The sequence below is a fragment of the Odocoileus virginianus genome, chromosome 18, assembly GCF_023699985.2.
Source record: "Odocoileus virginianus isolate 20LAN1187 ecotype Illinois chromosome 18, Ovbor_1.2, whole genome shotgun sequence".
NCBI lineage: Eukaryota > Metazoa > Chordata > Mammalia > Artiodactyla > Cervidae > Odocoileus > Odocoileus virginianus.
Genome location: NC_069691.1, coordinates 1,948,026 through 1,971,269, shown reverse-complemented (window position 1 = coordinate 1,971,269; position 23,244 = coordinate 1,948,026). Strand labels below are relative to the sequence as shown.

General features: G+C 37.1%; 1 protein-coding gene and 1 long non-coding RNA gene across 2 annotated transcripts in view; one reads left to right on the top strand and one right to left on the bottom strand.

Moving 5' to 3' along the window:
• Positions 1-23,244, top strand: part of ZCCHC7 (zinc finger CCHC-type containing 7) — a 237,757-nt gene that overhangs the window by 152,299 nt on the left and 62,214 nt on the right. The window lies entirely within an intron of this gene.
• On the bottom strand, positions 2,665-22,226 carry LOC139039473 (uncharacterized). Its single transcript, XR_011492739.1, has 2 exons — positions 21,891-22,226; positions 2,665-4,300 (listed from the first exon to the last, which is right to left on the bottom strand). It is a non-coding gene; the product is annotated as an uncharacterized lncRNA (long non-coding RNA).

The following is a 23,244-nucleotide window of genomic DNA, read 5'->3' as shown; positions in this document are numbered from 1 at the left end:
AACCCACTGTCTTAAGTATTAGAACGTTATACTAATAATAACTAGGGAAGCAGGTCTCTCCAGCATGTTCTTCTCAAATTTAACATCTACTTTGATGAATGGTTATACAACAAACAACTCATGTCATCATCACTTCAACAATATAAAGATGCTACTAACAGTGAAGCCCTTAGTATCCCCCTCCCTGATCATAAACTTTGCTTTCTTCCAAAAGATTGCCTGACTTTAGAGGTAATATTTTCCTTGATTTTCTTTACAGTTTTATCACTGCTGTAGTCCCTAAACTATTATCTGGATTTGCCTGTTTTGGAGGTTTGTGTCAAGGACTTGGAGGATGTGTATTTTGTACGTATCCGCCTTCCTTCATACATCATGTGGCTGTGGCTCACTGTGCCGGCTGTCAGTCAATGCAACATGCGTCATTTTATGACCGCACCAGGGCTTTACGGCCTGCCGTAAATGGGCGTTTTACTGCTGCTAACAGTTCTGCCCCTAATGTACATGTCTTGAGTTTCTTTCAGGAATATACCTAGGACTAGAATTGTTTCATTCTGTGGTATGCATACCCTCCACTTGAATAGATAATGACAGACATTTTTTCCAAAGTGGTTGTACCTGTTTACATTCTAACCAAGAGATTATGAGAGTTCCCATAGTCTGTATCCTTGCCAACACTAAAGATTGTTAGTGTTCTTAATTCTGTTTTTGTAGGTGAAAAGTATTTTATTGTGGCTTTAATATGTATTTACCTAACATCAGAAAGAAGTCAAGTAACCTTCATGTTTGTTGGTATTTAGATACCCTCGTTTGTGGAAGGGCTTTTTTTTTTTTTTTTTAAGTCTTGCTCAGTTCAGTTCAGTTCAGTTGCTCAGTCGTGTCCAACTCTTTGCAACCCCATGGACTGAAGCACGCCAGACCTCCCTATCCATTACCAACTCCCAGAGTTTACTCAAACTCATGTCCATTGAGTTGATGATGCCATCCAGCCATCTCATCGTCTGTCGTCCCCTTCTGCCGCCTTCAATCTTTCCCAGCATCAGGGTCTTTTCAAATGAGTCAGTTCTCCGCATGAGGTGGCCAAAGGATTGGAGTTTCAGCTTCAGCATCAGTCCTTCCAATGAACACTCAGGACTGATTACCTTTAGGATGGACTGGTTGGATCTCCTTGCAGTCCAAGGGACTCTCAAGAGTTTTCTCCAACACCACAGTTCAAAGGCATCAATTCTTCGGCGCTCAGCTTTCTTCACAGTCCAACTCTCACATCCATACATGACTACTGGAAAAACCATAGCCTTGACTAGATGGACCTTTGTTGACAAAGTAATGTCTCTGCTTTTTAATATGCTGTCTAGGTTGGTCATAGCTTTTCTTCCAAGGAGTAAGCGTCTTTTAATTTTTTGACTGCAGTCACCATTTGCAGTGATTTTGGAGCCCAGAAAAGTAAAGTCTGCCACTATTTCCACTATTTCCCTATTTATCTGCCATGAAGTGATGGGACCAGATGCCATGATCTTAGTTTTCTGAATGTTGAGCTTAAAAAGCCAACTTTTTTACTCTCCTCTTTCACTTTCATCAAGTCTTTTGTTAGTTTTCCTATTTATTTGTCCAGACTTGTAGGGGTTTATTATATATTCTGGATGTGAATTCTTTATATGTTGGTTAGATACCTCCTCCCAGTCTGTGGCTTGCCTTTTTACTCTCTTAATAGAATGTTTTGTTTTTTTTGATGAACAAAAGTGCTTGATTTCAGTATAGTCAAAACTTATCAAATTTTAATTCATGCTCTATTCCGTACCTACTGTGTGACCTTGGCCAGCTTTGAGCTTTAGTTTACATATCTGTAAATAGTTGGTAATAATATCCATGCCATAGGGTAATTGAGAAGATTAAATGAGATAAAACACTTATTATAGAGCTTTTCACCTAGCAGTGCCTCAATAGATGGTAATTGCCTTCCCCATCATTTAGGGTGTTCATTTTCGTACTGTCTTTTGGGAAATTGGGTAGTATTCATGAGCTATTTGCAAATGAATGTTTTGAAAATTAGAATCTCATATAATTATCCCAGGAATTTAGAAGGTGGCCTAAAAGAGTAAATCATAATTAATTTGCCCAGAGAACTAAAATGTAACATTTTCTCTGATGAAAAAGATTTATATTCAGTATGGGACCCCTGAATAATAAAACTGGTGACTGGACTTATCCAGAAAACAAGAAGCTATAGTTTAAAACAATCTAAATCCTATAAATAATGCATCATATTTGGAAACTAGTGGTAGATTTCTTTGCCTCTAAGAAGAAAGCCAGGTCTCTTAAATGATGAGAAATTGCTAATCACACTAACTGAAACTACCCTCCTCCTCCTCGGAATTTTCTGATGCTTATTGATAATTTTCACTTTGACCTATTTCCTCATCCATTCATTCAACAAATATTTACAGAACACAACTTATTATGTGACAAGCCCTTTGCTAGGGGAAAGGGACAGAGCAGTAAAGAATATAAACTCAATCCTTACCTGAATAAAGCTAAGAAAAAAAAGATTAAGAAGAATATTACAACACCATGCTAAAAAAGCAATCCCATAGTTCTGCTTCTAGTAATGGCAGAACTGTTCATGATGGGTGAACCTTCCCATGGATAATTATACTCTGGACAAAATAGTATAATGTAAATGTTTATATAATACAGTCTTTACAAACATTCATCCCTTTTGAAGCATACCTTAATACTTAAAAACAAAATATCTAAAGGTACTGGAGACCAACCAAAAGCAGGTAGAAAATGATAGGGAGTCAACTTTTGGGGTAAAGTAACAGAATTGAGTGAGTTTCCTGGTTTTGTGGATTTTTGCCTGAGGGCAGTCACTAATTGGTGTAGTATGGGAGTGGCTAGAACTCTGAAAGAAATTCGGTCTTACTGATGTTGGGAATCAGAAGAGAGAGGCTTCTAGAGCAGCTGGACCATGAAGGGGAATTCACAGAGGGGAAAGCCCAAACTATGCATATAAATATTTGCCAAATTTTTGATCCTTGAACAGACAACAGCTCTCTTCAAGGAAACCTCACAAAATCCATAGTCTACAAAGTGTCATTCACAAGGTTCAGGATACCATCCAAAATTAGCAGACAAATGGAGAAACTGAAAAATTTCATGCATACTTCAGTTCAGTTCAGTTCAGTTACTCAGTTGTGTCCGACTCTTTGCGACCCCATGGACCATAGCACGCCAGGCCTCCCTGTCCATCACCAACTCCTGGAGTCCACCCAAACCCATGTCCATTGAGTTGGTGAATGCCATCCAACCATCTCATCTTCTGTCGTCCCCTTCTCCTCCTGCCCTCAATCTTTCCCAGCATCAGGGTCTTTTCAAATGAGTCAGCTCTCCGCATCAGGTGGCCGAAGTATTGGAGTTTCAGCTTCAACATCAGTCCTTCCAGTGAACACCCAGGACTGATCTCCTTTAGGATGAACTGCTTGGATCACCTTCCAGTCCAAGGGACTCTCAAGAGTCTTCTCCAACACCACAATTCAAAAGCATCAGTTCTTTGGTGCTCAGCTTTCTTTATAGTCCAACTCTCACATCCATATATAACCACTGGAAAAACCATAGCCTTGATTAGACAGACCTTTGTTGGCAAAGTAATGGCTCTGCTTTTTAATATGCTGTCTAGGTTGGTCATAACTTTCCTTCCAAGGAGTAAGCTAGTCTTTTAATTTCATGGCTGCAGTCACCATCTGCAGTGAGCCCATAAAAATATAGTCAGCCACTGTTTCCCCATCTATTTGCCATGAAGTGATGGGACTGGATGCCATGATCTTAGTTTTCTGAATGTTGAGCTTTAAGCCAACTTTTTCACTCTCCTCTTTCAGTTTCATCAAGAGGCCCTTTAGTTCTTCTTCACTTTCTGCCATAAGGGTGGTGTCATCTGCATATCTGAGGTTATTGATATTTCTCCCAGCCATCTTGATTCCAGTTTGTGCTTCATCCAGCCCAGCGTTTCTCATGATGTCCTCTGCATATAATTTAAATAAGCAGGGTGACAGTATCCAGCCTTGACATAACTCCTTTTCCTATTTGGAACCAGTCTGTTGTTCCATGCATACTTAAGTAAAGGCAATTAATGAACACTGACTCTGGGATGACCCAGGTGTTGAAATTAGCAGACAGGGATTTTAAAGAAGTCATATTGACTGTGTTCAAGGATGTAGGATACATTATCTGGCATACAAAAGTCAACCGGATGAGCTTAATAACAGATTGAGAATGTCAGTGAACTTGAAGACCAAAATTATCCAGTCTGTAAAACAGAGAGAAAAAATATTATGAAAATAAATTTTAAAAAGCAGCACCTGAGGGAACTATGAAACAATAAAAGATTAAAAAACAATATAAAAGGTGTCATTGCTGTCTCAGAAGGAAAGAAGAATGAAAATGGGCAGAAAACGTATATAATAGGAAAGAACGCCCTAAATTGGTGAAAAATAAAATTGAATATGTTCAAGAGACTCAGTCAAATTGTTAAAAACCAAACGAGAAATTTTTATAAATATAGGGACAATAGATGCAACATGCTTTTAAAGTAAGCACATGAAAACTGTAGTGGTTATATTATCAGAAAAGTAGACTTCTGAAACAGAGAGTAGTAGTAGAGAAAAACAAAGACATTTCAGGAAAATTAAAGGATCAAGTCATCAGGAAAGGCACAAAAACAAATCTTCAAAATAGATAAAGCAAAATTTGACAGGATTAAAGGGAGTAAGAGAAGTCCACCATCATAATCAGATATATCAATACATATCCCATTTCTCAGTAATCGATCACAATGCTAGATTAAGGGTATAACGCAACATTGTAAATCAACTGTACTCCAACAAAAAAGCATAAGGACATATTTCAGAATGATACTGTCACCCACCTTGATCTAATGGACATATATCGACCCCCAAACCCAGTAGCAGAATATGCATTCTTTTCCAGAGTTGATAGAATATTCTAAGTAGTTCTTTAAGTGTTTGCTTTTGCTGCTGTTATTTCTCTATGCCACCACTGCCACAAGCTGCTTCCATCTCATCCACCTTTAATCCCATCCCACCCCTGGCTCAGAAATCTTACTTGAGTCTCTTGAATTTTTATCACCTGTTTGTTTGGACTTTATGACCCAGCCTGCCGAAGTGTTGTTACTTTTATATCAGTCTGTTATTCATTCAGTCTAATATATGGAATCTTTGGAATTTTGGAATCTTCTTTTCCATGCAAAGTTATCTCCCATGGATTCCTGCCACTTTAACAAACGTTTTAACCTTGGTGTTTCTTAAAATAACTTTTATATTATTTTATCTTTGTTCTTAGTGTTTCTGATGGGTTCATTTTGGAGCATTTACCGTTAGAATGCTGTCGTGAAACCAAAGAACAGGGCAGACTTATATTGTTGTTTTTCTGTGTGTTAGTTGCTCAGTCATGTCTGACTCTTTGTGACCCCGATTGGCAAAGTCCAAATAAATCTAGATTTGATGACACTGCTGTGTAACTGTTTTTCTCCTGATTTTTTATATTTGTATTACAGTTATGTAAGAGAATGTGTATGCTCAGTCATGTCCGACTCTTTATGACCCCATGGACTGTAGCCCGCGAGGCTCCTGTGTCCGTGGGGATTCTCCAGGCAAGAATACTGGAGTGGGTTGCCATTTCCTTCTCCAGGGGTCCTGATGCAGGGATCAAATCTGGTGTCCTGCATTGCAGGCAGATTCTTTACCACTGAGCCACCAGGGTTCATTTCAGAGCACTGACCTTTAGAAATGCTGTTGTGAACACAAAGAACAGAGCAGACTTGTATTTCTGTTTCTGTAGAGAATAGTAACTACAGAGTACAGAGGAATTTATTTATATATGATGTCAAGCAGGTAGGTAAAGAGTCTGCCTGCAGTACTGGAGACCTGGGTTCAGTCCCTGGGTTGGGAAGATCTCCTGGAGAAGGGAAAGGCTACCAACTCCAGTATTCTGACACGGAGAATTCCATGGACTGTATAGTCCATGGGGTCACAAAGAGTTGGACACGACTGAGCGACTTTCACTTTCACGTTTTCTGGTACAGAGAACAGATTTTCAGAAAAACCTGGTAAAATATGCCCTCGGTGTTTACTGACTTATTTATTCATTGATTCAGTCGTGCTGGGCTGGGTCTTTGCTGCAGCACGTGGCCTTCTCTAGTTGCCCCACAGCATGTGACTTCGTGGTTGCCCAACCAGAGATTGAACCTGTGTCCCCTGCGTTGGAGGGCAGATTCTTAACCTCTGGACCACCAGAGAAGCCCTCCTCTAGGCCTTTAAATCTCTCTTACCACGCGTGATTGTACTTGATCTCACGTAGACATTTAGTAATGATTTCCCCTCAGTTCCCAGTAGCCAGTCTACTTATCTAGCTGGTTCTGTTTCCTAGGCTACGAATGCTGAGAGAACTTTTTGACAAGAGAGATGAATTCTGACTTCTTTTGATTATTAAAATGTGCAAATATAAGGAAATGTTCTTTAATATTCTGTATTTAAAGTCTTGCTTTGTAATAAAGATGTCCACTTTGTCCTTGATCCAGTGTGTATTTCTTAAGGTCACAGGGTTCCACTTTCCTTCCACCTTTTAAGTCTGTCTTTTCTATCTTAACCCTTTTGAGCAAGATGTGCGATAGCCATCTTATTTCCAGTCTCTTCTGAATGAATTGTGATATTATGAGCATCAGCTGCACTTTCAGGAGCAGAGAACTTGTCAGTAGAACAAGAACATATTTTCCAATTTCTCCATCAAATATTGGTAAAATATTGTTTGATGGATATAGAGTTTCACTTTTGCAAGATTAAAAAAGTTCTGGAAATGGGTAGTGGTGGTGGTTGCACAGTAATATGTACTTAATGTCTACTGTACACTTAGAAATGGTTAAGATGGTAAATATTACATTGTGTGTATTTTATCACCCCCAAAATGTTTTCATAAAAAGATGGTAAGAAAATTTAAGCAAGAACGCCTTGAGTCATGACGTTAGTCCAGAGGCAAAATGTATCCTGCTATTGTTCTTAAGAGCTGTGCTGTCTGTTTATAGTTAATGTATAGGAGTTATGCATGATAATATGTATAAAAAGTATTGATAGAACAATGCATTTTCTGTTCCGTGAGGTTCAGAAATCATTTGCAAGAAATAAAACCTAGGTAGCCAGTGTATATCCTCCCTATCCTAAAATTTATATTTTTAAAAAGTATTTTTATAATTCTCTATATATCTTATTATCTTAATTTCAGGGAAACAAATTTTATGTTGTTTTCTTTGCTTTTATTCCTCACCACAAGATTTCACATCTAAATCTTACTGTAGCTTTTCCAAAAACTCCCATTTAAAAGCAGAGAACTTTATAATGGAAAAATGGTCTCCTTTTTTTGCCCTTACCCACTTTAATTTTTATTTTAAAACAAATAACAGAATTTAATAAGAAGCTGATTTATTCTATCCTTACTTTCCCCTTCTCCCCATTATACTACTTTATTCTTGAGTTACTTTTTGTTGTTTTAAGAAAATTGAAGATGCAGACTTTGTTATAGGCACCTCAGTCAAATTGTAGGGTAATGGTGATATGAAAAAATTATCATAACTGATTCATAAAATTATCAGAAGGGGAATTTTTCAGCTTTATTAAACAGAAAAAGGACAGTTGGTTTGGTTTAGTCATCAAAATAAATTGTGACCTACTGATCTCCAAGTCCTATATTGTGCTCAGATTTTCCATTGGGAATGAAGCATTCCGCTGTCCCTTTTTACTGTTTAACTTAAGCTGCAGTGAACACTAGGAGAATGGCCCTGTGGCTGAGCTGCTTATTTTTTTTTTTTTTAATCTATTCATTTTATACTTTCAGACAGATTTTTCCCTGGGGTGAAACAAAGGTTAACTGAAATTTCCTCTGTTGTGTACCTGAACGAATCAGCAGTTTGAGAAGGAAATCCCATTGATGGGCCAAGAGAGTGACAGGCTCTATTTAAAAAATTCCCCCGACTGTGTGGTAGACCAGCCATGCCATGAATTTAACTGTTCCTGTGGTCCCCATACTTCTACCCACCAAAAAAAAGAGAGAGAGAGAAAGCGACTTTGTTCTGCAAACGTAGCCCTAAGCTTTGAAAACCACGAGCCATTGAGTTTTGTGAATTCAAGTTAGAAAGCAACAGAGGCCAAGACTCTAGGGGAACAATATCTGAAAGGGAGTACACAAAAACAGGTAGAAACTGTTTAACTGTTTTCTCTGCGTGTTTACGGATTTATGTGTGTTTATCCACACACTCCAAAAAATCTATACCTTCTTCTCATTTTATGTTGACAGTCCTAATTATATTTAAGCAATGATGTTTGTTAAGTTTTGAAATCTGCTAAGTTTCTTTTTATATATATATATATATATATATATATATATATAGCTTTTTTACTTAAAGTATTTTGGTTTTAACAGGACATATATGCTTTGGAAATGAAAGTAAACATAGTACATGTTCAAATGGTTTAAAACACTGGACCTTCACATCACCTCTGCAGGAGCTTTGCTGTCCCAGCCAGCTCATGTGTTTTGTATTTTTCCTGTTTAAGGGAAGCTGCTTTAAATATGAAAAGATGGTATCTTTAGTTGGATTAAACATCCTTAATTCATGTGTATGTAACCTCAGGACTTGTGAGCCTTGTTGAAAATCCCACTTTAACCCTGCCTAGTAGGCCTCAACAGTGCATACTGCATAGAGATTATATGTAAATAGTCATGGTCTTTCTGAGGTGGAGAGTAGTGTGTATTCCCAGGGGGCATGAACTGTGTACGTTTCTAACAAATATTTCATATATGTTGCTAATTCGTATTTCTGTTTACAAGTTTAGGGTTTAGTTTTAAAGAAGATTTTATTATCAAAACTCTCTTAAGTATATCCATCTGTCTAGTGTGGATGGGAATTTATGGAGATTTTGTAAAACACTAGAATTCATAGAGAAAATAATCCAGAGGGATTGGTTTCTGACAAGGACTTTGAACAAGCAGGTACCATTTGAGTTGGTTCCTGAGAGAAGAAAGTAAGAATTCATTTTAAAAGTCATTCGGGGGCTAGGCTCACGCCCACAGATGAGAAAAGGAGGTTGAGAATTAAAATGATTAATACAAAATTATTCAGCATGTTTTGGAAGAACCTAGATTTCAATTCATATCTGATGTTTACATGCACAATAAACTGCTTCTCTTTTATTCTAAGATGGGTATTTTTAAAAGATCATTTTTTTCTTGTCAATTATACCTCAGTAAGTCTGGGGAAAGAATGATTTCTTTCTTTCCCTTTTTCTTTTATTTTATAACTTTTTCTTCTCTCACTGTTTCCTATTCCTTGTCTTTTCTTCTTCCTCTCTTTATTTTTCAGTAATGATCCTACTGCAAGTAGATTGTGGCATAAGTTTAGAGCAGATTCTGGGGGAGGATCTGTTCAGATATTCCATTTGGCCTATAAAAGGCAACATTGTTCTTTTTGGCTGTAATTTTTTTAAAAATCAAAATGATTCATAGCTAGTTGAGCAATCTGTGAATCAATCAGATGCTCATTAGTTGATGCTTACATGTAAGTAGAAGAGCTAACCAATGCCATGGATAGATCTCAGTTAATTTTTAAAGATCAATAAAACAGTTGACATCTTTTTTTAGGGATCACTTGGTCTTTCCAATTTTATTCATTAAAAAATATTTATTGACTTTCTACTATGTGCCAGACACCGTTAGGGCTATAGAGGCACAAGTGGTACTGTGATTAGAGAATGGTTCCTGCCCCATAGTAGACCACAACTGGAAAGTTGGGACATTATTTTTATCAAATTTCATGAAGAACCAGCATTGTTCTTCAGATAATACCATTATTCCTCTCAGGATACAGTCCTATATTAAAAAGTGGAAGAGTGCAAGTTGTTTTCACATTGACTGCTATGTGCTACATGATAAAATGATAATACTGTGGGAATTTTGGTAACAATTTTATTACTAAATAAACCAGATACTCATCATAAAAATAATTTAGGGGATGATAAGAGCATGTTGGTTAAAAGTATGGTTTAGAAGTGAGCCTCTGGTCTGCCACTTACAAGTTTTGTGGCACTAGACAGCTTATTTAAAAACTCACATAAACCTCACCTTTTTTCATCTGTATAGTGAAAATAATAATAGCTGCTTCTATAAGATTGTTGTGAGGTTTAAATTAGAAAAAAAATGTGTAAAAATGCTTAATACAGTGCCTAGCATACAATAAGCTCTTTATATATTAGCTGTTCTTATGTTCTATATTTTCATTGGGATATAATTTCTTTACAGTGTTGTGTTAGTTTCTCCTATGCAGTGTCGTGAATCAGCTATATGTGTACATATATTCCTCTCCCTCTTGAGCCTCCTTCCCACACCACTGTTCTACCCCTCCAGGTCATCACAGAGCACTGAGCTTTTCTGTGTTTTTTTAAAAGGATCTGGATTTTCTTTCTCTGGAAGGGTCTGTTAGGGGGAATTTGGAAAGGAACATTCTTTATGTATTGTGCGTGTTTTCTTTATTGGAGATAATGCACATTAGCATTTCCTCAAAACTCAAGATGAACATTTGTTTTTAAGTTTTATCTATCCTGAAAAAAATGGGGAATAAAAGCATCAACAACTAAAATGGGTTTTTAAATTTTGTTTTCTTTTGAATTCAAAGGTTTTTGTAATAATATATACATAATAATATCTCCACAACTTCTTCCTGTTCTCCAGCCAGCTCCGCTTTGAGTTAATAGTTATTGTAGGTCCATTGGTGAATACTTGTGTTTTGGATTTAAAGACAATTCTGTCAGTAATCTTTCTGAAGCTAAATCAAAACTTGGGTAGCTTATTGGGCTTGTCTTCCATGTGATATCCAGATTCTCCCCCACATCCTGAGTCACCTGGTGTCATTAGACGGTAGAAGTTTTAAAGTAATAAGTTATCATGTTTTAGATGAGTATTTTATAGTCAGACTGCTCAAACAGTTGTTTCTATTTACTGCCTCGAGTCCCTCTCCTCCACTTCTCTTCAGTTCAGTAGAGTTTTTGCCACAGTACTTCATTCACACTTCTCTTATCAAGATGAACAGTAATTTGCTAATAATTACAAGAATCAGCTCTCAACCTATCTTACCCTGTTCTATCATGGCATTCCCCATAATTGACAGCACCTCTTCTCGGATAATTTTCTTTAGCTGGCTTACAGGGCATTTACCCTTCCTCCCAACAGGTTTCCTCCCACCTCACTGATTACTGTTTCTGAATCCTTCCTCCTTTTTTTCTTCTTTTCCTATACTCATTCCCTTGGTGCAGTCACCCAGTCCTGTCTTCATTCCACAATCAACAAGTTTATATTTCCAGTTCAGGTCTATCTCTTAAACTTAAGACTGGTATATCCAGTAGCCTATTCAATATTTTAATTTGGATGTTTGATCAGTATCACAAATCCAATCAATTCAAAATGAAATTCATCTTTCCCCCTAAGCATCTTCATCTACAGGTTTTAGTTGCATCAACTGTACCCTTTTTAGTTGCTTGGAGTAGGAGTTCTCCTTGACTCTGGTCTTTTCTTACATTGGCATACAGTTCACTAGGAAATCTCATTGACTCTACCTTCAGAATATATTCAGAATTCCTTCACTTCTCAGCACATCTTATGCTGCCATCCTGGTCACAGGTATCATCATTACTTGACTGAATTATTGTAGTCGCCAGGTAATTGGTCTCCCTACTTCTTTACTTGCCTTCATTTTTTAATCTTAACAGAATGATTCTTTAAATTGTCAGTCGAATCATATCATTCCTCTGCTCAAAATCCTCCATTGACTTCCCATGTCACTTAGAATAAAAGCAAGTATCTTTATAAAGCCTGCAAGGCCCTTCATAAACTGGCAACCCTGTACTTCTTTGACCTCACCTCCCCCTCCTTTCCTGGTCTAACCACACTGGCCCCCTGCTGTTCATCAACCACAACCAAGAATATACTTGCTTTAAGGACTTCTTTGTCTGTTCCTACTGCCTGGGATATCCCAGAATTGCATGGCTAATTCCCTGGTCTCCTTTAAGTTTTTGCTTAAATATCAATGAGGTCTATTCTGTCCACCTTATGTAAAATTATAATTTATATCCAATACTACCAATTCCCATTACCATGCTCTACTCTTTCTTTTTTCAAAAGTATTTATTACTAACATACATCATTTACTTATTTGTTATGTTTGTTGTTTATTGTCTCTTTATCCTAGAGAGACACTAGAATTTACATTTTATGGAGGCAGCAATCTCTATTTTGTTTATTTAGCTCAAGGACCAGAATATTAGTAATATTAGAATATTAGAATATTAGTAATAGCTCAAGGACCTCAATATTAGTAATTAGTAATAGCAGTAATTCAGTATTTATTGAATGAATAATGTTTATTATTGTAAGAGTTGAGAATAATGTTTAGTTTAACCCTCAGTATACCATCAGGTTCATTAGACCTGGTTTTAGTTTGTTTCTTTTGTGAGCATTTTTAACTATTTCTAAGAATGTATATTTCATGACTTTTATTCTTTCTTAGAGACCTTCCAGAGAACAGAGAAAAAATTTACTTTTCTTAATAGACTAAAACTCATTCTATCTCAGAATTACTAAATGGGTCCATTGGTTCTTTTTGTAAATCTAAGATACATCATAGACTCCTAGTGATCTTATTTTTGCCATATCTTAAAGCATTTTACTATTTCATCATTCTAAGAGTGATTTTATCATACTCATCAATTATGCCAACTATGCATTTAAGGAAAAAAGTTAAACTAATTAAAAACAGAATGAGGGAATTGCCTAGAATGATTATGTAATAGTGAAGTAAATCTTCACTGTTTGATCATCCTTCAGTTTCCTTATTTTGATGCCCAGAGTACTGCATTATCTTTCATGATTGTATAAAAGAAGTCTGAAGTCACCTTTTTTTTTTTTTTTAAAGCTTTCATTGAACAAAGTTTAAAAATCCAGAATTTTACATTGTCTGCCCAAACTGGCAAATAAAAGAAAATTAACAGAGAAAGACATTTCACAGTTATTAGATGAATCAGAACATGAACACAAAGAGACAAGTTGTAGTATCTGGACCTTAATAATGTGATGAACTTGACCTTTTAAGTGCAGAAAGGAAATAGGGTATTCTCATCTAGTCATTCAAACAACAGGAAGTTCTTTGCTACACAGTATTTTATGACAAGAATCTGTACCATCCAGCTTTGATAAGGGGATGTGTGGCAGTATTATTTCACATTTTATGATACTTGTCTACCAAAATTCACTTGATATGGTTTGTTTCAAATGGACAGATGCTGAAGGCATATGTGTATGCAGGGATGATTGGAAGGAAATAGATAATATGGAAGTGAAAAAAATTAACTGCATTGGTCATTCTAATTAATCAAAAAGTAAAAATATTTTGTAATTATGGAGCAAAGAAGAGACATATTTGAAATCTTGTATTAATTATTTACAAAATGGTTGTGCTCCAAGTTCATATACGACAACTGACTAGCAGTTAGTTGTATTCCAGGATGTTATACATTTCAGGTACATTTAACTTCAAAAATAGGAATATATAAAATAATAATTTGGATTTGCCATGTTTAAATTCTTCCTAAGATTTCTGATCATATTGTTTTTCATTATCACTTTTTATTTGTGAAGTGACTTCAGTTATTAAAGGGTCTGTTGGACCCAGATGATTAATGTTAATGACTGTTTTTCTTGTGTGTGCGTGCTAAGTTGCTTCAGTCATGTCTGACTCTTTGCAACCCTGTGGGCTGTAGCCTGTCAGGCTCCTCTGTCCATGGAATTCTCCAGGCAAGAATATTGGAGTGGGTTGCCATGCCCTCTTCCATGGAGTCTTCCCAACCCAGGGATCGAACCCGTGTCTCTTATGTCTCCTGTATTAGCAGACTGGTGTTTTTTTTTTTTTTTTACCACTAGTGACACTCTGAGCCACCAGGGAAAGCATAACCCTGGAGATACTGAAGATAACTAACTGCCCTAATACTGGAGATATGAAGATAGCTAAATATTAGCCTAATAGAGAGATGAGGTGCTAATGGCTGGCATGGTAGTAAGTAGACTTTTCAGACTACGTAAATGAAACAACTAGGCTAGTATTAAACAGGAAAATTAAATAAGAATTGTATAAGAGGAGAAACAATGTATCACTGGTGGTGGTGGTGGTTAGTCACTAAGCCATGTCCAACTCTTTTCTGACCCCATGGACTGTGGTCTGCCAGGCTCCTCTGTCCATGGGATTTCCCAAGCAGGAATACTGGAGTGGGTTGCCGTTCGTTCTCCACGGGATCTTCCCGACCCAGGGATCGAACCCACATTTCCTGCGCTGGCAGGTGGGTTCCTTACCACTGAGCCACCAGGGAAGCCCAGTGTGCTACTATATAGCCGTAAACTGAATATTGACCTGAGAGGGGAGAGGGAGGAAAAAGAAATTCAGATAGATTGTTATTAGAAAGCTGAGTCCTCTTTTACTTTATTAGGAATTTAGATATTAACACATGAAATAGATAAATCCATAAATATCAGGATGAACATTATTTAGAAGTATACAGGTAAATATCAAAAGAAATAGAACTGAAACTGCCTCTGAGGAGTGGGCTTAGCACAAGAATTGGCTCAACACTTTCCTCTCAGCACAGGAGAGAACTGCTCTTTTTTTCTTTTATACTTTTTTAGTATTATTGGAGTTTTTAAAACCATGTGCATGTATTTCTTGATAAAACTTAGCAACAAAATTGGAAATTACGTATTTAAAGAGAAAACTTAGCTGGTATGTATCATCTGAAGTGGAAGGCACAGGGACAGTACAACAATCCTAGATCTGAGGTAGTGAACGTATGGTGATAACTGGAAGGAAACTGGAATATTGGAAAGACACGGAAAAGGAATAATGCTGTAGAATTTAAGACCTGGCCTGATTGGATAATGGGATGAAACATTGGCTTAAGATGAAAATAAACCTACATTTTGAGTCATTAATAACAGCAGGGAGGCATTTTGAGCCAGTTTCAAGTGGGGTTGTAAAAATGAGTTTTGCTTTGGATATGTTTTATTTGCAATGACTGTAATGTGATATAGCCTATAAACAATTATAAATATAAGCCTGGACATATTTGACCTTAAGGTCTGGAGAGAGATTTGAAGAATATAACAGCCCCCAAAATAATAAAAATGAATTGTTTTGAAGTGACTTACTTCACCAAGGAGAAAGTGAACAGAGAATCAGACATTGAAAACCATACATGTGCTCACATACAAAGTTAATGATAGGTAAAGGAAAAGGATTTGGGAGGTAGACAAAGAAGTGTTGAATAGAAGGATGGCTGAAAGAATATAGCTTCCAGATTGGTATTAAAATTTTACCAGCAGGTTGATACCAAATTTATATAGCCTTTAAATCTTCTCTAGAAACCTATATTATATTTTAAAAAGTAGCCTCTTCATTAAATTTGAATGTTGTGTGCTTGTCATTTTATAAATGTTTCAAGTGTCCATATTGTGTATTTTGCCTTTTGGACAGAAAAGGGTGAAAGTTAGGAATAGGCACCATAGTAGATACTATTAAAAGAACAAAAGAACAACTTGCATACTTCTGACTGTGTTTACTGTTGCTGTTGATAGTTTTTCCTTTTCTGTTCTTGTTAGTGTAATTTGAGGCATCTTTTATTTCTAAACAAATATTTCTTAAACAGGTGGTTTATTTTCTAAATCCTTGGGAGTAGCAAGAATGGGGGTGAGAGAGAACTCTGTGTGTGTGTGTCTGTCTGTCTGTATCTTTGGGGTTACGCAAAAGCCTTTATATGACTTTATATGACTGATATGCTTTGCAAGAGCTCTGTGCCCGTAAGCACCTGTATTTATTTCCTCTTTCTTCTTCCTCCTCTACCTCTAAAAAAAGAAAAGCTAAATCCCCATTTATCACTGACACATACTTAAAAATATAAAATTTCTGGTAAATTTAATTTGATTTAAAATAAGATGAACAATTTGATGCCTAACTTGCAAATTCTTCTACTAAAATGTGTTTTATTTAAATGATTGCCGGTTATACAATGCAAAAATTTAATGACAAAATGGTTTTGTGACCAGTGTTAAATGGAAAAGTATAAATAAGAGAAAACTAAGACAGAAATAAAGAGCAGTTTGAGAAGAATGCTTGTGAATAAGGTGGCTCAGCCCTCAGGGGATTTGCATGTGGCATTGTGTGTATTTCAAAAGTTTCCGTTGAAATAACAGATGCTACTGATGAAGTTGGGAATAGTAACTTCATTTGTGGCTGGTTCAGTTGCTTATTAAAAGTGAGAAGATCCCAGGGGGAAATCTGGCATAGTGGAGTTAGACTCGAGAAAGGATATAACATAAATATCTTGCAGCTTTATCTCTGTGATCTTTAATCCATGAATACTGGTTGGGTACAGGCAAGATTATCAATAAATGTCTGATTATCTTATATTACATGTGGATCCTGTGTTTGCCAAGTAATTTTGATAACAGTGAGTTTTTAAATTTCTTTTTTAGTTTCTAGAGTTGCGTGCTACAGAAATTCCAGGTTTTTCCCTTAGTCATTGATAATTTATCCTATTGAGCTTTTATATGTATACAGTGAGAATCTATGTAATTATCTATTGGCTTATGTACTCCAGAACAGTATTTAGTGACATAAGTGTACATATGAATGTTTCCTTTTTCTTTTAAATTTTTTCCTAATGTAATTCAAAGTATGCAAGATGTTGTGCTGATAACTGGATAGATAAATACAATTTATGACTTTGCGAGGGAAATAAAATATTTTATAATGCAAAATGTTCTCAGTAGCCTAAGAGATACAAATAACCTGCTTTAGACTATAAGAGAGAGAGAAAATAATTCTGCAGAATGAATTCAAAAGAAGAAATATTAGTTAGGTAATTCATTCAGTAAACTTGAACACCTATGATAAATATACAATCATGGTTTGATCGGTGGAAGATATAAAGGTAGAATGCTAAGGTTAAATCCAGGATGTTACAAATTTGAGAGTCATCATTTCTGCTTTTGAGGGGTTATCAGGGCAACATCAGTGGATGAGGTAACACGTGATTCGAGACTTGAAGACCGAGTCCCCCAGTTCAAGTGGTCGAGATTGGGGTTGGCCTGTGTTTCCGGGAGTACATGCATAGGCAGAGTTGCAGAGGACACGGAGGCGCTTTGGGGAAATCGCTCGGCAGGCATAGGTGGGGCGCAGGAGTCGGGAGGGGGAAGCCAGAGAGACAGGTGAGGACCGGGTCTTAGCGGGCACTGGGGGCACGCAGAGGAGCTTCACGTTGGTTCTGCAGGCGTTGAGGGGCCGTTCCGGGCAGGAGGTTTCACATTTATGGTTTAGAAACATTATTTCACTCACAATATATACAGATAGCAAATTATTGTATTCCTGAAATTAATGTAATTCAGTTATACCTGGGGTGGGGGTGGGGAGACTCCCTAAAAAAAGAAACTTTTTTCTGGTAAGAAGGGAAGGCAGAATGGGTTGTGGTACTAGGGATAGAAATTCTAGGTGAGAAATTAGGTGTCTCTGGATCAGCCTAATGGCACTGAAGTTATTATGAATAGATTTGGTGAGCAACTATTTGAAAGGTGAGAGAAGAGCTGAGGTTTTGATTTGGAAAATAAGTTATTGAGAACTTACAAGGAGGAAAAGTAGGGTTATTTGTTTTTAGCAGAGAAACTCAAGGAATGGGGAAAAGGTAGAGAATTTATTTTTAGTGATTATGATTTTGAGTTGCCTATAAGAGCTCCAATCCAAATATCCCATAGGTCAGGAGCTCAAGAAAAGATTCGGTCTAGAAATACAAATTTGGTGGTTCTCTCAGTGGGCATGTGTGACATAACCTGGGACAAAGAATGTAATATACTAAGTGGCCAGTGAAGGAAGAAGAAGCTGTCAAGGGAAAGAAGAACTAGGAAAGTAGGTTGTGCTGTAAGCCAAAAAATTGTTAACTGCTCATGGAGGTCAAATGAGAAAAGTACTGAATAAAGAACTGAGCTGTCATATTCAGAGGTTACAATCACAGGAGTTCCCTTGCAATCAAGTGGTCAGGACTCAGCTCTTACTGCCAAGGGCCCAAGTTCGACCCTTGGTTGGGGAAATTAGATCGCACAAGAAGGTAAGAAAGGAAGAGAGAGAGAGAGAGAGATTGTGCTGGCTTTGAAGTTGCAGGCAGCCCGCAGAAGCTGGTGAAGGCCAGGAAATGCATTTTCCCCAGCCTCTGGAAGGAAAGCCCTGCAGGAAAAAAGAATTAATAGTCATGGAAATTGGGCTGTGTTAGGTAGAAAACTGGGCCAAGAGCAAGATGGTGCTGAAGATCAAGGGAATAAAATGACCAAAAGTACAGAGAAGGGAAAGCACTGGGAGTGTTAAATTACAAAAAGTAAGACCTTTTAGTTTAAAATATTAGGTATGTAAAAAGGGAGTGTGGGCAATACAGTAGAAATGTAATGTTGATTTGTCTTTTGTGCTAGAACTACCAAATTACTTAACCTCAGTTTTAGCTTCTTTATGTTTTGTGGTTTATTTGTTTGTTTTAAACACTTCAGTGTGTAAGATTTGTTAAAGTAGGAGTTAATAAAATGCTTTTCCAGAGATCACCAAATATTATAGAAGATTTCAGCTCAGCGTAACCAGTTGAACAATGCCATGCCATATGAGTCATAGTCTGGGCTGTGTATTTCAAGGGAGGAAAAGCTTTGAGAAGGCCCCAAATCTTAGTTCCTTAGGGCTTGCAGATACAGCGCAACCATTGTTTCTTTTTTCCCAGCCCCCATCTGTGAGCCTGTCTGTAGACTCACAGATATTTGGAGAAAAAACAGCTGCTAGAGACTTTAAATACTTAGTATTGTAGGAAGACTATTTTGATGATGCAGTCATCATAAGGTAATTAATTGATAATTGGTGGAATTGAGTATTTCTTGTTAAATAACATATATCCCAAATATAGAGGACTTTCAGTCTATTTGGGGGCTTCCCTGGTGGTTTCAGATGGTAAAGAATCTGCCTGCCAATGCAGGAGCCTCAGGTTCAATCCCTGGGTCAGAAAAATCCCCCAGAGAAGGGGATGGCAACCCACTCCAGCCTGAAGAATTCCATGGACCGGGGAACCTGGAGGGCTACAGTTCTTGGGGTCGACAAAGAGTCTGACACAACTGAGTGATTTCCATGTCAGTCTTTTTAAAGACTTGATGTTAATTAAATCATCCTGTATTTTTAAAAATGAGATGATTGTGGTTATTTACTGAACACAGTAATGCTTTTTGGATTCTTTAGCCCAGAGATACATGATACGTTCCTTGAAGGCAAGCACCATGTGTTAGTCATCTTCTGTCTCCTACATTGTCTTTCACATGAGGAATTTTCAGTGAATATTCATTCAGAATTAATTTGACACTACATTAAATGAAAACATTTTATAGTTTGAGGAAAGTTGCATTTTACATTCTTAAATAATTAGTACTGGCAGAGTCAGTTTTTATATCTTCTTTGCTGAATATTAAATTCAGGTCCACTGTTTGCAGAGAAAATCATAAGCATATACCTTTTCACTGAAATGTAATGAGACTTAAAATTTTAGATGTTAGAAATTAGGATTTCTAGAATTTTTTATGTAAGGCACCTTGGGCTTCCATATAAGAAGGGACTATAGGGTATTAGACTCAAGGAGAGATTTTTCTTAGTGCCTGGCTCCTGCACTAAAATAACCAACTGGGTATGCTGAACTGAAATCTTTAGTAATCTTTAGTGATCTTTGGAAAACCGTTTTACTAACTCCTACTTTAACAAATCTTAACTTTTGTAAAAAAAAAAAAAAAAAAAAAAGAACCAGCTCTATAATTGTGGCTGCTTCCTCAGCACAGAAATGATCTTCACCTATTCCTGCCCATCAGAATTTAGGCAGGCTAGGTATAGTTGAAGTAAAGCATGAATTGGCTTTACTCCTCAGAAATTTAGCTCAAACTCTTCCTTAGATCCTTTGAAAACTTGAGGATAGTCTTATGGGTAAAAATAGCTGCATTAGCACTACTTATCACAAAACCAGCGATTGCTGTTTTTTGTAGCAAGCACACATTTAAAAAGTGAATATTTATGTGACCATACTTACAGGATTGTTCTGAAGGTATAATATATATTTAAAACAATTTACAGACAGTGAGTCACCATCCCAATATAAATAGGAAAGATGTTTATCTTTATGCATGAGAGAAAAAGAGAGAAGGAAGGAGAGAAAGGAGGGAGGGAAGAATAAAGATAGCAGAATAGTTCCAGAAATAGAAAGTGTGTAAAATGTGTGAGGTTATGGGTTTACTTTTCTTTGGGGTTTGCCTTTTTGTTTTGAAGGTTATTTCAGAAGACAGGAAATACAAAGGCACCCTGAAATGCTGTTGGACTCTTTCTGCTTTCAAGAGTACCACTTTGGCAGAAAGAGACCTGTTGTACTGTTTCTTGGAGCACTCCACACAGTAGGAAGTCAAGACTTTTAAACTAAAGAAGGAAGGACATAGGAAATTTCTTAGTTGGAAAAATAGATTTAACATTCATAAGTCCTCATATGTGTTAAAGGTGAAAATGAAATAAAAAGCTTACTGTAAGTAATAATATTTTAATGCTCAATATTTGTATGTATGAAAAGGTGAAAATTCTTAGTAAAGGAATTATTGCACTCTTTGTTCCAGGCTTCCCAGGTGACTCTGGGAAGTGGTAAAGTGTGTGCCTGCAATGCGGGAGACCCAGGTTCGATCCCTGGGTCAGAAGATCCCCTGGAGAAGGAAATGGCAACCCACTTCAGTACTCTTGCCTGGAAAAGTCCAGGTCTGAGTAGCCTGGTGGGCTACAGTCCATGGGGTCGCAGAGTTGGACACGACTGAGCGACTTCACTGCCCTTTGCTCCGTCACACTGTATTGTTTGCTGTATCCTTTTACCTCTTTCATTATGTTGCTTGTGCCTTTCCTTTTTACTCGTGTCCTTCATCACCTGTTAAAATCCTACTTGAGATGTTTGCTTCCAGCCATATTTTGTTAACTTACACCAGACTTGCCCTCCTGACAAGAGATGATGAAATTAGCAGACAAGGACTTTAAAACAGACATTATAAATATGCAGAAGTTTAAAGGGAAAGAGGCATATAAGAGAAATGGAAGATATAAAAATGAAGCAAAGGAAGATTACAGAGCTGAAATGTATAATAGTTTGAAACAAAAAAATGAAAAATTTTAGTGGTTTGACTTAACTGCTCCTGCTAAGTCACTTCAGTCGTGTCCGACTCTGTGTGACCCCATAGACGGCAGCCCACCAGGCTCCGCCGTCCCTGGGATTCTCCAGGCAAGAACACTGGAGTGGGCTGCCATTTCCTTCTCCAATGCATGAAAGTGAAAAGTGAAAGTGAAGTCGCTCAGTCGTGTCCGACTCTTTGTGACCCCATGGACTGCAGCCCACCAGGCTCCTCTGCCCATGGGATTTTCCAGGCAAGAGTACTGGAGAGGGGTGCCATTGCCTTCTTAATTAACACATTTTCAGACATTGAACAACAGGCAGTACAGGACCATGATTCTTAAGAATGTGGAAATGAGTGAGATATACACCTTACAATCAACCTGCATTGTGATACTAAGAAAGGGAACCCAGGCATAGTGGCCATCTCCTTAAGAGGAGAAGACAGAAATCAGAGTTCAGAGAGACTAAAGAAGCTGGAATTTGTGGAGCAGAGGACTGGAGACTGGAATTCCTGGAACTTACCAAACAATTCCCAGAGCTTACCTGAGTTCTTACTTGCCAGATTGGACAGTATTGAACACCCAAGACATTCAATAGAGACCCCAGAAGATATATCTTAGTAGTCGGGCTTCAGTTCAGTTCCGTTCAGTCGCTCAGTCGTGTCTGACTCTGCGACTCCATGGACTTCAGCATGCCAGGCTTCCATGTCCATCACTAGCTCCCAGAGCTTACTCAAACTCTAACCCTAAGTCAGGGCTACTCTGGACCACCCTAGCAAAGCTTCAAAAGTCTCAAAAGGACCACCTGATCTGGTCGCTTAACTGCTTGTCAGAACAGAGTCTCACGCTTTAAAGTAAGAAAACAAAGTCAAGACACTCAACAGTGTACCTTACTAGCACCCATTTCGGGGGTGGGGGGTGTTTACCAGGCATTAAGAAAGCAGGAAAATGTCACTCATAACCAGGAGAAAAATCAGTCAAGTGATACAAACCTAGAAGTGACAGAGAATATGAAATTAGCAGCAGGGACTTTAAAACAGCTGTTAAAAGTGTACTCTGAAATTTAAAGGAAGAGAGAAATGTAATAAGAGAAATGAAAGGTATAAAAGAAAAGAAATGGAACTTCTGGAACTGAAATATATATTTGAGATTAAAAATTTACTGGATGGGCATAAGTACAAATTAGATTATTCAAAGGAAAAGAGCAAGAGACTATTATGGACAACTTAAAAGCCAATAATTTCAGCAATTTAGAAGTAATTGATAAATTTTTCAAAAGTCACAAATTATCAAAACTGGCCCAAGAATAAACTGAAAATGGCTCCATATCTACTAAAAAAAAAAAAAAAAAAAAGTAGAATTACTCTTTTAAAACCTACAAGTAAAATTCTTGACTCACAAACAAGGAAAACTCCAACCTAGATGACTTCAGTGGTGAATTCTGTCAGATATTTAAGGAAAAAATAATACCAACTCTTCCCAACACTTCTGAACTCTTGTGAGGCTAGTTTTATACCAATGTCAAAACCAGACATTTTAAGAAAAATATAAATCAATATCCTTCACAAACACAGATGTAAAAATTCTTTTTTTTTTTGGGGGGGGACAACTGTTGCTGTAATCCATCACATTTTTTGTTTGCTTCTTCAAAAAGAGTTTTAAACTTTTCTGTTTGCGATTGTTGCAAATTAATTGTCCGCTGCTATCTCACACAATCTTCTTCAAAATTTTTCAGTTGAGACTTTAAATCCTGAATTTCATCCTCCTTTTTATTGCATTCACAGACAACATTATCCAATTCTTCCTGCATAACACGGAGTTTGGCCTTCAGAAATCTAATCTGTGCTTCTGTTCCAATATCTTCACTAACACCAGAAAAAATTCTTAATAAAATAATA